The sequence below is a fragment of the Protopterus annectens genome, chromosome 5.part0, assembly GCF_019279795.1.
Source record: "Protopterus annectens isolate FY-2018-M chromosome 5.part0, PAN1.0, whole genome shotgun sequence".
Classification (NCBI taxonomy): Eukaryota; Metazoa; Chordata; order Ceratodontiformes; family Protopteridae; genus Protopterus; species Protopterus annectens.
Window position 1 is genome coordinate 1144084723 of NC_056735.1, and position 12168 is coordinate 1144096890.

Here is a 12168-nt window from a genome sequence, read left to right on the forward strand (position 1 = left end):
AACCAGTGCTTTGTTTTCCTGCCCAAGTAGCTGACACACACACACACACACACACACACACACACACACACACACACACACACACACACACACACACACACACACACACACACACTTTGATATACCGACACTCCTGGGGAAGGCTGGCACAGGTTCACTAGCTGTGCCCCTTCCTGCCAGTCCTTAAGGTAGTAATCACTGGCACCAGGACTCTTACTTATCAGATACTAAAAAGGCCCTTACCAAAGGGTGTCCAATTACTACTATGTAATATTATTATCCAAATGGTAAGTGTGACCCAGGGCCAAAGCTATTGGATTGGCTTGGCCAGTACCACTATATACATGCAATGTACTCTAGAGCTTAAATTATATCTGCACAAAACAGCTGCAGTTGAAAGGTTTAAAAATATTTAATAATAAATAATAAAAAAACACAAGACAATACTTCTTACTACACAGTGCTAGTCAAGAGTTCAGAGATCACAGGGAAATGCTTAAAATAATACAGTAGAATAGTTATATCAGTACAAAAAACAGTTAGACTAAACTTATTATTTTTTAATCTATATCTAAGAGCAATCACAGTTCTAAATAAACTTACATATAGAGCAAAGCAGAGTACTGGTGAGTTGTTGTCAGCTTTAGACAAAATCCAAAATTCTTGCTCTCTCTGTCTCTGGGAAAGTCCTTTAAATTGATAATATATCCTGTTGACTCATTTTAGATTATATCATTCTTAACAATTCTCTGGTTTCCCAGACTAACAGAAACTCTACATTTACATTTCTTAGTAAGCTTGCACCTGGTCAGGAAACTACAGCAATTAAAGACATTATATATGTAAAATCTAGCAATTAACTCTGGTCTCAAAACAATAGAAAGAATCTGCTGGTTCAGACACCACAGCTCCGAGTCCTGAGATCAAAACAGTCATAAAATGTTTGACTTAGCTTTTTTACAGCAGAGTGCACTGTTGTTACATTTTTGCAGTTCAACATCCAATACAGTCTTCTCACATTTAAGAGAACAAGCCTAAGGCTTTTATTAATATTTACAAAGATATAGAATTATCTACAAAATTCTATCTAGCTAGACTGGCAACCTTCACATATCTTCACACTCTCCTCCACTTGTTCCTTTTTTATGGCCACCACCACCACAGAATCTGCAGCCAGACTCTTGCTCCAATGGGGATAGTCCCAAGGAGCAACACCGAACATGTAAAGTTGTTTGGGAACAGGCTCAGCTGTGTCTTGGTCCTTCCATACCCACTTAAAGATAAGGTCAACCATCTCATCAGTGGGAAGAACTACTCAAGAAGTAGATGGGTCAGAACAAAAAGCCTTGAGGAAGACTGACTCTTCTGGGGAAGGTGTCTGGGAAGACACCCCCCCCCCTTTATCTCTAAGAAGTTTCAGGATTTCTCCTAAGAGATATCCTCAAGGGGAAATCTGGGGGAACCTTCTCCTCTATCAAAGGCAGTGTCTGTGGTAACAGATTCCTCAGGGGCATCCAGGTGCTTCCTTTTGTACTTATGCTTCTTTTGTACCTTCTCTGTGAGATGCTCAGGAGAGGAATCAGGAGCTGACATAGTCTTTTCTATGAGAGCTGGTTTAAGACTTCTGGTCATTGGCTGTCCCAACAGAATATAAAGAGTTGGCTCAGTACCCCCAAGAAATCTATAGGGGAGGGATGGATCTGATTTTGAGGGATAGTCTTCTCTTTCTGGGTTCAAAAAGCACTCTATTGAAAGCCTTGAATGCTGAGCTCGACACTGCTCCAGGAAGCCTTGCCCTACTAATCAAATCCCCTGAAGAAGGCTCAACCTGGGAAGCTATTAAGCTGAGATCCAAGGCTGACACCAGGGCTGAACTGTTCAAGGCTGAGGCTCTGAGAGAGAGGAATGTATCCAAAGACCTCAGAACCAATCTTGCTCTGTCAGAGTCAATGTTGAGCATTTGGATCAAATGCAGTCAAAGCTGACCTCATCATAGAATTCATTGAAGCTGAAGAAGAAGACACTTGTGGTTCTGACACAGACCTATTTCAGGTAAAAGACAGATCTGTGGACTCCCATACTTGAGGTCAGATCAGAGAAGCAGCCACAAGTGAATGAGAGGAAGAGACTATTCCCTGTCTCTAATGGTGGACCTCTAATTGGATCTGGGTCCAAAGACATCTCCTCATCATCTTGTCCACGTCTGCTTCAGTGGGGCTCCTATTAGACCTAGCTGAACTAATGGACGAGGAAGAGAAAGGTAGCCTGAAGTGTTGATGTAGTCTGTATTGTAGTATTCAAGAACAGAGTTAGGTGAAACTGGCTCCAGAGAAAACCTAGGTGATGTGTGGGAACCTAATACTATCAGATCCAAGAATAGTGCTGGCTCTGTGGGTTTTGCTGTTTTAGGAGGCAGAGTTGAAGAAAGTTTTCAGTCTGGAGACCTCTTTCCCAAGGTTTTAGGTTCATCCTTGTCATTATCTTATTACCTTTGTCATTTATTAATGCGGGCTTTCTCTAGGACCCTTTCTCCCGAACTCTACTTTGTTCCAAGTCGGACTTTCCCGGTTAACAAATGTTAAATAAATAAAATAAATAAATAAATCTTTATCTTTGTTCTTTGTTTTTCTTTAGGTTTATCAGCTGGCTTCTTGATTGAAGATGGAAAAGAAGAAGCAGCACATTTCCCTGATACAGAAGGAGGATTATCCCTCTGGAAGCTAGAAGTAACCCATTCAAAAGTAGTTTATTCATTCATTCAGTAATGGCCCCTTGGACAAAGGCTTTGCAGATGGAGCAGATGTCCAGGTGCGATGGGCCTAAACCAACATATGCACTTGACATGCACATCTGAGTATGGAAATATGAGAATAAGACACACACTTTTTAAAACCCAAATGCTTTTCTGCCATATTAGAAAAGAAATGTTGAGGTAACACAGAGAAGACTTTTTTTAGATATTATATCTGTATCTAAATAGATAAATGGAAAAAGGAAGATATCTTTTCTAAGAGGTAACCAATGCAAAAGGCGAGCAACAAAGAAAAAAAGGGGAGAAAAGACAAGGAAATAAGGACAATATATATGAAGAAGAGTAATTAGAATAGAAAGGGAAAACTGACAAATAAATTATCTCTAACACAAAACACCTGAGCACCTACAGATCTGTCCTACTCTTGTGGTGGGAAATAAGATCTGAGGTAGCTCACTCTATACACAAGGATTATGGATAAGGGGAATAACCCCAGCACTGGATCCAAAGCTTGAAAGTGGTCAGAGTCATATCTGACTCAAATCCAAAGAACCATATATTGAGGAACGGTTGGAAGAGACAACATCAGATCACAAATATACACTCAGAAGCTGTAGCTGCTCTGTGCAGCTTTAGCTAATTACACTCTCCACACCCTGTTATGTGCTTAGAAATTACAGCTCCAAAAGTTGCAGTGCTATACATCTAGCTACAGACCCCCACCCCCACATGATGTCACTGAAATGTTGGGTTACCTAAAGCAACATCATGCTCAATAAACTGAGGTCATACTTTGTCACCATATGAATTGGAAATTTTAGTAATCTGCATTATTTGGCAGCCCTCCAATTTATGACTAAGTGTTATTAATGGAGGTTAGAAACAGTTTCTCAGCAAGTTCCAGTGCACAGCTTCTGAGTCTTGAGAAATTACAGTTGTGTAAGAACTTACCTTAATAGCTGGTGCCTGCCTGATCAATGTTGCAGGATTACTAAAAGTTGGGATACCTTGCCAAGGACAGCATACCAAAGCGTGGATGTCTTCCTCTTGTGCCATATGTCTGATGTATGACATAAGTCCAAAAGGTGCTGGGGTGCCTAAAGGACATAAGGGAATGAATTTCTTCAGGAATGTCTTGCCCCAGCCAAGACACTGAAGCAGAAGCAAAGGGAACTATTTACAAATATGCATGTTGTTGTCAGCTTTAGACAAGGAGAGGGAGAAGCAATAACCCACCTTGGACAAGAATAGAAATATAAGATCACAGGGGGAAAGAAGGGTGAGAAGTAATACTATAAAAGTGATCAGCTGGGCATCTATTGTTAAGGTAAGTTCTTACACAGCTGTACTATGTCCTTTCATGGATTACTGTAGCAGTATTACTAACAGCTGAAAGATTCTCATAGATGTCTAAATAAATAGGGAGGTGGATAGTGGAGCAGAGCTAGGTTCTACAATTACTTGAAGGAAAGATCTAGCAAAGCCTGCTGTTGTCCTAGAGAAACATCAGTCATGTAATGTTTTGTAAAGATGTAAACAGAAGAATAGGTAGCTACTTCTAGGACTAATCTAGTATCTAGAGCTTTAAATAAAGCACCAGAGGAGGCAAGTGCTCTTGCGGAATGGACTTTAATCAGAGCAAGGAGCTGATTTCAATGAAAAAAGTTACAAAAAGAAATAGCCATAGAAATCCAGTCAGAATTGTTTCCTTGCACAGTAGGGAGTGAAATAAAGAGTTGATCAGATTTTCTGAGATCCTCTGAGCTGTCTATGAATGCCCAAAGAGTGAAAGAATCTCCTTTGTTCTGAGAGACGTAAAAAAGATAGAAAGGTTCATGGACTGATTTAAGGAGACCTCATTGACATCTTAGGTCTAAAGGAAGGGTTAGTTCTAAGGGTTACCCTGTCCTTGTAGAAGATGAGAAATAGTGGAGAGGACACTAAAGCCTGCAGTTTTGACACCCTCTTTGCTGAAATCAGAGCTACAAGCAAAATAGTCTTCCAAGTATAAAACTGAAGAGATGAGGAAACAGCATGCTACAAAGGAGCAAAGGTGAGTTTTTCATAGACATATTTTAGATCCCAAGGAGGAGGGATAGCTATTCTTGGAGTTCTAATGTGCAGTATGCCTTTCCAAAACTGTTTGACCTTAAAACAGATAGTGGTGCAGTTAAACTAAGACAGGCAGAAAAGCAGGCAAAGATGGCTGACATAAGAAAATGTCAGTCCAGACTTCAGCAGCTCACACAAATAAGAAAGATTGTTAGTGATGCCTATTTGATAAGGGTCCTGATTCTTTTTGCAGCACCAAATAGAAAATCCTTTCCATATTGAAATATAATATATGCCTACAGAGATACCTTACTAAAGGATACAAGGCCTAAACAACATGTCCTACATGGATCAGCTCAAAGCCCTGTCACAGTACTCAGGATCCTACAGACAGCAAAGACATCAATTGAACTGTTTGGAGGGACAGCTTTAACTCATAAAGGATACCACTGCTCTAGAACAGACTCCCCATCCACATTAAACAAATTCATCCCTGTCCATATTCAAGTGCAACTTGGAGTTATGGATGGGATATGCCCCAGGATTGCCTCCTGTACTACTAATGGACAGAGGCAGCTCCCAAATGCTCTCAAATTATTTATGGCATGATCCCAGTTATTCACATTAGGGATAATATACAATTATTGACCACAGGATGGGTAAGGCCAATCTCTAATTAAATGGAAAATGTTAATCTGAGGATAAAAAGGGAAACTGGCCTAGCTTAAAATGGCCCACAAGGTCAGCTAGTCTAGTACTTAGCTGTTAACCTGCAATATTTTTTGTAGCAGATTTTCTAGCCTCCTGTAGGACCTAAAGCATGTCCTCTGGAAATTGGTGCCTGAATGAAATTAACATTCTCTCATGCAAAGAGTTAAGCATAGAGTTTGGAGACTTAGATGAATTAGAGAGCACCTGTGTTGTGTGAGCAAATCCATCCTATTAGGTGACTTATGATGATCGTTCCTGACCAGGTGAAAGAGAAGGGGGAACCAGAACTGTCTAGGCCAAAAGGGAGTCACCAGCAAGATTTTGGCTTGCCCTTCTTAATTTTGAGAAAGGCTTGGGGAATCAGAGGAAGGAGGTGCATAAAGGAACATCCCCTTCTATAAGAATGACATCCATCTTTCATGATTCTGGGTATAGTATCCAAGAGCATAACAAGCTGAGTTGCCTGTTCTGGATGGAGGTGAAAAGATCTATGTGGGGAGTACCCCACTGATGTACAATGCCCTGGAAGACCCCTCTTGTTTAATATCCATTCATGAGAGTCTGCTCTGGATATGCTCAAAATGTCTTCCATTGTGTTTGTCTCTGTGGGTATATATGCTGCCTGAAAGAAGACATTACTCCATGGCAATGTCTCAAGTTACCATGGCTACTCTGTAAAGTTGATAGGACTTTGTGCACCCCTACTCGTTTATATACCACATAACAGTTGTGCTGTCTGTGTAGATTTGGAGAAGATATGGGGTCCAAAAGTAGTTCTAGGATTGAAGCAGTTGTATGATAGTTTTTATTTCCTTGATAGTTATATGGTCCTTGTTGTCTATGGTTGACCAAATACCCTGGACCATTGTGTTCTTGGAAAATTATTCTCATGCTAAGTCAGATGCATCTGTGTATAGTTCCTGGAAAGGATGAAGGACAAGAAGAGGCACTCAAGTGAACTCTGGTTGATCCAACATACAAATTGTTCATTAATGAATAGCAGAAAAGGATTTGAGAAGTCTAGAGTGTAACAGTGTTGAGTCCAAATTGACTTGAAATACCAATTCATTTTCATCATGTGAAGTCTGGCAAAGGGTGTCATAGGAAATGTAAATGCCATGTAGCCCCAGGCCCTCAAAATTTCTCTTGCTAAGGTCACGTCTAAAAGAAGAAAGGGCTGGAGATACTCTGAGAGAAACTAGACTTTGTCTGGAGGAAGGAAGGTTGTCATAGAATGGGTATTGAGAATTCATCTGAGGAAAATCAGTCCCTGGTATGGGCATAATAGACTGTACTTGAGGTTTAAGGTGAACCCCAGATGGTGTAGGAGGTCCAGTGTGATGTGTAAGCTTTTAAGTACAGTCTCCTTTAAAAGAGTCTGAACGAGAAGATTATCGAGAAAAAGAAATCTTTGAATTCCTTGAAGTCTGAAAAAGGTAATGACTGGAGCAAGGCACTTTGTGAATGTCCTTGGGGCAATGGATAGTCCAAAAGGTAAAGCAGAAAACTGAAAGTAAGATGATGAGACAAAAAAGCTTAACAATTTCTTGCAGCTTCAGTGAATGAGAATGTGCAGTTGGGCATCCTTTAAATCCAATGTCATCAGGCAAGCTTGAGGAAAGATCATCAAGAATAAAGACGTTTTGAGAAAGGTGTTGAGACATGAAGGATCCAGAATGGGTTTCCACTTGCCCTTCTTTCTGAGAACCAGAATAATTATGGCATAAAAGTCTCTTTCCAACTGATGAGGTGGAACAAACTCGATTGTTGCCTGATCCAAGAGGTCCTGGATAAGAAGGAAAGATGCGAGGAACCTGGTTTTGAAAAGGCTGAGGAAAACATGAGTGTCAAGGAGGAGCAAAATTGTAGTCACTAATATCCTCCTGTGATGCTTTGTATGGAAATAGGACTACAAGACTGTCAGATCTCAATTCCCTGTAGATCTGCCTTTAGACATGCACAAGTTGGGTGACCAATGTCAGCCACCTAAGGCATCAACTGGCCAAGGGTACTTTCCCAAATGTTATTTATTTACTTTTTTTGAAGGAAAGAAATTCTGCTGCACCTTTAATTAAACTAATCAAGTCACAGGGGAAGTGACACATACCACTAAACTTGTTGGTTTCTGCTCCATTCCATCCAAATTTGAATGACAAGAAGCAGAAATTCCACAAATTTGGAAGAGTGAAGCAGATGTGATCCCTGAAGTAAAAACAGAAACAGCAGCTGGAGTTCACTGTGGGCAGCATTTTGGTTGTCTGAAAACAGACAGGATTCAACATTGTGGTCAGACCTTACAATGAATACTTTGTGTGGAAGTCTTTAATTACAATTTGTTAAGTCAACTACATTTTGGAAAAGAAAAACATACCCTCCTGATGAAAACAGTCTTTTGAAAAAAATGGTGTGAATAATTGTTATAAAAGAAGGAAGTGCAGCTAAGTGACTAATGGTTTCTCAGTTGTGAGAAGAACTGAAAAAAGGTGCACAACACCATTTCTGTAATAGATCCTGGTGCTACCATTATTAGTGTTGAGTCTGGGCAATACCAGTGCTGTCCTGAATATGGATTGTAAAATGAATGCACATTTCATCAGTTCCTATCCAGAAGGGCTCATTCCAATGAACATGTCTGAAAAAGCAAGCTTTTTCTGAAACGCCTTTATTATCATTTGTGACAGCAAGCTTAACTGAAAGTAAAACACTTACCCATATGGGGGGGGCACCTGCTTTGATGTTATACACCTTGGTATAAGATAAAACTTTTGCTTTGTTGAACCTGTTTGCTGAAAATGGGCTTGATCTGTCACAACCAGATGAAAAATACAATGAGAACACATCCAGAAATCCATTAGCTTTTGCTGGGAAGATGACAGTCACAGCAAAAAAAAAAAAAAAAAAAAAAACATGGTCGGACAGACACAGCTTCTCAGGTGAATAAAGTCAAATATTAAAATATACAGTTACACTGACCTTCCCAGGAATTAAAATCAGCTGATCTACAAATTTACTTTATAATTCTGGCATAATAATTTATGACTTATGATCACAGTATAAATATATTTATGTACATTATATGTATATGTATCCATTTACTTGCACTTACTGACTGAATAAGAATGTTGGGCCACATGAGCCACTTAAGAAGCAACATAAAAGCAATAGTCAGGCTAAATGACTATATCTGAATGCATGGAGGTAAAGACAGAGGGACCCAAGCCCAGGACTAGAGAATGAAGCTCCGCAGGAGTTTATAGGCTTAACCTCTATGTTGTATTTTATTTATCAGTTGTTAACTGGGAAAGTCCAACTAGGAACAAAGCCAATTTTCAGTGGAGGCCTGAGGAGAAACACTCCAGAAGCATATCTTTATAATGTGGGAGGAAACTGGGGCACCTGGAGAAAACTCACACAAACGCAGGGAGGACATGCAGACTCTGCACAAAAGGCACCCCAGCTGAGAATCGAACCAGAGAACCTCTTGCTGTGAGGTGACAATGCTACCACTGCATCACTACGCCATCCATTTTATTTATTTACACATGGCTAGTCCTAACTGACTGGATTAGTCCCACAAGGCAAATGTCTTCTTTTCAGGGGAGACGCAAGCTGGTATTCATATTAATTAGGAGAAACTTAGCCAGGGCATTGGGGGACTTTCATTACTTTTTTAGATAAGTGCCACTGTATCTTTTATATTCACTTGATCTACCACCAGCTCAGGCAGATGGGGGCCTTGATTTAACATCTCACATGAAGGATGGCACATTCAGGTATGCAGCACCCCCCTAATGCTGCACAGCAGTGTCAGTATTGGAAAATCAATCCAACCACTGTAGAAATTACCTTAAATCATCTTACTGTACCGGTTATTTATTTAAAGAGGATAATTAGGTAGATTTTCCAAGTCCCCTCACAAAGTAATCAAATCCAGCCTAAAAATAATTACTTGCATATTCTCTCTCTCGCACACACAAATAAGGGTAGCTAGGCATAATCTTTGCACTCTACAGAGTATGTTATTTTCTTTGCATCACTCAGAAATTGTAGCTTTTTCAGGTTATGTTATGTTTACAACTGTCTAGCCTGATAACAATGGATACATAACCTGTTTTCAGAGAGGACTGGTAATCTAAGAAAAATATCTCTAATAGCTTTAAAGGGAAGCACTGGAAATGGTGTGTACATTTATTAACTGCTGGGGGATGGCAATATTTTAAAGATATGTCCACCTTTAGATACCAGGTGGGCAGGGGGTTATTAAAAAGAGTTTGTGATTGGAAAAATGGAATTTTCTTGCTACACCCCTGCACACACGCACACATATATGCACACACTCTCTCTCTCTCTCTCTCTCTCTCTCTCTCTCTGAGACACACACACACACACACACACACACACACACACACACACACACACACACACACACACACACACACACACACTGTGATACAGTAAAAGTACTACCAATGAGTGTATTAACCAGTTAAACAACCAAAATTTAAGTGCATCTGAAATTTACTGAATTAAAACAAACCCATATTTTTCATAAATTATATCACTGATAAAAGAAATCATGTGAACTTGTCTCAAGTCATTATCATTTTATATCCTTTACAAAAAGAGGCATAATTGACATCTTCTCAGCCATTAATAGTAGAAACCTTTGTACACCACAAAGAGCAGGCAGCGTGTTCATTTTGTAAACTTTGTTATGGGGGTACACATTTTTGATGCTACTCAAAGGAGCACATCTGACCCCATCAATCTTATATTCAGCAGTTAAGTTCCACAATGACCCCTACGCCTGGCTTCCTGGCTGTCATGCATGAAGGTATGCTCCGATTCACCCAGATTTGCCCGCAGTGGTAGACTGACATTGTTCAGGCTTGCTCACCTGACAAAACAACTCTTCTAAGAAGTCATTCTAGGTTACTTTGTGTCTGACACTTGTACATTGGTAGGTGTGTCTTCTCTTATGCTCCTCTCTCCCATCCCCCAAACAAATACAGTTTAACAGCAGTATTGTCACACTGCCATAAAATACACAAATGGTACTTATAACAAGCTGTTTACAAGTTCTGGAAAGCATACACATTCAAGCTGACAGCAGAATGGAGTGCAGGAAGCTTTAAGCATGATAGCACAGCACTTGGATCTTTTTTTCAGCTGAACAGAATTATTTTACTATCATTCTTTGGATAGTAAAATACTGAAGTAATGCATACAAAAATATTGCCACACCACTCATTGCAAAAGATGTGTGAAAACTACATACCTCTTAACCTCTTAGCGCAAGAAATCTGGACAAAGCTTAAAATAATGGGGAACAGAGGCCCAAAATAGGTACAGATTTTAAATATTTTTCTTATAAACTTAGAAAGTTGCTAGAATAACAGGTTTTGTGATAGCATGCATTTTCTGATATAAAGTCTGCCACTCAAATATATATGTCATTATTTAGAGATTTCAATCCTCAGTGGATTGCCAGAAAACCACACATTTTATGAGGGACACATCAAAAATATGAGGCAAAAATCTGGACAGTTGAGAGGTAAGTTAAGTATGTTTCAGTATTAATATCCAGTTGACAGCATTTAAATACTATCTAACTTTTCCAAAGGCATCCACTTGCAATGTGTTTGCAAGAGAAATGCTATTCACATCACACTAGGGATTCATTGGAGTGTTAATGTCTTGATTTATTATAACTGCTTCCATAACCAACAGAACATACCACACAGCAATATTATAAAGTAAAGGAGGGAAAGTTTCATCTCCACTGCTGCCATGAGTATTGTGAACAGACTCAAGGCAGATGCTTAACAGTCTTTTCCTCAAAACTGATTTTGTGAAAGATTCACTAGAAGATGAGATGCTAAAGGTCAGTCAGAATCTTGACATCAAGTTAAGCTTTCCAAGGGAACAGAACAAAAGAAACGTATATGGTAGAATGTGTGTGTGTGTGTGTGTGTGTGTGTGTGTGTGTGTGTGTGTGTGTGTGTGTGTCATTCGGCTTTTCCCGGTTAGGGGTCGCCACAGCGGAACTCCGGTCCACTAATGATTGGCAGTAGAGTTTTACGTGCTGGCTTGCCGGGCCTAACACACAACATTCAACGAAGGAACACCCATTCACGCATGTCATCACACAGTAGACGCTCTAACTGAGAATCGAAACGGGCAACGTCTAACTGTGAGGCAACAACTCTACCACAGCACAATGGTAGAATGTACATGGAGAAAAGTTTATATAACTAGCATGTTTGGTGTACTGCCTAGCTCCCCTCCATATACAGCTCATAAGCTGTTCACTCAGATAATACAATGCCAAGATGGAGCAACATTCTGACACAAAGGAACCCGTTTCCTGTGGTACATTGATCATCATGCATCTAGCAGACAGCATGTTTTGTTTTTGCCCATACTAAGTCTTTGATCATTCTTTGGAGGTTTGACCTGAAATTGCCATTTTAGCAGTTTATGCTCCCTGTAAATAAATGTCTATATATTCAAATTAATTTGATATATTCTCAAAAAATGTTCATAACCTCCATAAAAAACTTCTCCAAAGCCAACTTCATGCTACTCAAGTAAGAAGTAACAAGCTTCATGACACCCATGCAGATGGGAACTGAAAGTTCAACTGCTGAATT